The sequence below is a fragment of the Sus scrofa genome, chromosome 15 (genome assembly GCF_054392235.1).
Source record: "Sus scrofa isolate SSC_HxYL_T2T_F1_AM1 chromosome 15, Sscrofa_HxYL_maternal_Yorkshire_Landrace_v2.0, whole genome shotgun sequence".
In the NCBI taxonomy this organism is placed as follows: domain Eukaryota; kingdom Metazoa; phylum Chordata; class Mammalia; order Artiodactyla; family Suidae; genus Sus; species Sus scrofa.
The window spans coordinates 18,833,634-18,835,935 of NC_139397.1; positions in this window are offsets into that span (position 1 = coordinate 18,833,634).

The window sequence follows — 2,302 nt, forward strand, 5'->3', positions numbered from 1 at the left end:
ACATTGGAAAGCCTTAAAGCCCTAAGAAAAGCTTCTGTTGTCAGGAAAAATTACTAACATGCAATATAACTCTATGTGATTATTTTAGTTAATTAATGAGTTGTTCTTTATTGAATTATCTGGTTCAGTCCTTGACAGAACATACTAAAAATAAACAAAATGCCTTTGCTCTAATCTAGCCTCCCAGCTAGGTTAAAAAATGCACACAAAATTGATTCACATAATTTCCACTGAATGTTGTTAAGCATAGCAGCTATGTGTCCTACCCACAGAATCCTTAGCAAGTATCTATTTTATTTTTAAAAGTTGATATCCTTCTGCATGGTTTATTTTAAGGCCCAGGTTCTGATCCCACGCAGATGCTTTGCCAGTTGACCTGTGTTGGTTTATCTGATTTCTCACCTGCCACTCAGCAGTCATCTCATCCCCAGCCCAAATCTAAGCTGCCTTCTTCTAGTTCTCAAGCTTATTAAGACTTTTTTTTTCTCTTTTCCAGTAGAGTTAGCTAGGTGTGAAGCTGATGAGCTCCCACCCACTGTACACTAGTTTTTCAATGGATTAGGAGCTCAGCAATGGAGGACATTTCAGCCGCAGCAAGCCTGGAAGCAGAGCACCAGGGCCCACGCCTGCAACACTGATTGAATCGTCTGTATGCCTGGACAGCAGGCAGGCCGATTTCAGGCCACCATATGGGTGTGAGGCCTGGCTGTGTTCTTCTCCCAGACTTTCCTCTGGGTGCTAATTGCTCTAGTGAGAGAGACTGTGCAAAGCAATTAAACAGCCCCTTTCTCCCACAGTCGTGGTTCTCAGAAACTAGGGGCTGGGAGGGGGCTCCTGCTCTCCCAGTAGGTTGCAAATCGCTCAGAGTGAATAAATACATTTGTTCACTTTTCAAACTGTGACCAGCCACCTGGTCTCTTGTGTTGCTCTCAGAGCAGAGAAGGCAGATGACGGGCTCCTCGTTGCTGAACTCCAGCCTATAAAAATGCTTCACCGAGCTCTGAGCTATTTTTGCAAGGACATCTGTTGCCAAAAAAGAATTTTAATTAAGCAAAAACACATCTCTGTTTTGTCCATGGCAAGGAGGCTTGTGAAAGCTTTCTTGTCTCAGATGCATGCTAAATCTGGAGAAATAGAAGCCTTAAGGTATTTCGTGAGGGATATTTTGTTGCTCAATTTGAGGCATACAACAGATTTTCCATGGGAAGGAAATTATTGGAAGTGCATGTTTGTGCTTTTCAAAATAAGGCCTAGCCTGCATTAATAATTAATTGTACGTAATATAATCTGACATGTTACCCCACAGTTTGATAAAGTCGAAAGCTATTTCCACAAGGCAACTTGCCAGTTCTTTTACTCTCGTCCAACCTTCTTCCCAGGTGATATTCATCATTTTAACATCAAGCTTCCAGAACACCACATTAACACATAAATTAGAGGACCCGATGCTGTGCTGGCTGTTATAACTAGTCTAGATAAAATTATCCAATCAGAAAGGGGAGAAAAAGTAAAATGATAAACAAAATCAGAAAGCAGGTTGTAGACATTAATACTGCATAAATTGTTAACGATGGGGTTGGAAAAGGGGAGGAGGCAGCCTTTCTCTATTTTTATAAGTGCAAGTATATTGGGTATTTTTTGTCTTTAAACACTGGCATAATGGCAGATACAAATCCTTCAAATATGAAACTGATTCTGTAAACCATGTGTCCTTCTAGTCCCCTAAGTGCTTTTAGGGGCACCCCTTCTGGCAGCACAAACATACTGGACAGGCTGATTATAAGAGGGGCACTTTCAAGTAGCAGGTACCAAGGAGGATGGCTGGACAGTGTTGGGGGATGATTCCCTGATACTATTAATTGGTTTTGGTCCCTTCTATCATTGGTCTCAGTCATTCATCTGCCCTTCTGGAGAGCAGACAGAGAAAATCATGTAGGCCAAGGTAGCAAGGAGTTCATATTCCTACACCGCAGGATCCTTGCAGACAGGATTCTAGCCCTTTACATTAAGGACTAGAATACAGAATCCCATGTCGTATATCATTCTAGGAATGTTTCTCTCTGCTCTGGAAACTCTCTGACATTTCAATACTCACTTTTGGAGGTTTACCCTTCATAGGTGTGGCGGAAGAGTGGAGTGGTGTTGGTGAGAATAATCCTCTCCTATTCTTTCTTTTCTCAGCATAGAAACAATTTATACAAATCTTTCCCACTGGATTTCAGTGTTTATGTGTTCTATTACAGCATCGTACCTCATATTGTTCCACCATGCTTTTTTAATTTAATTTTTTAAATTATTTCCT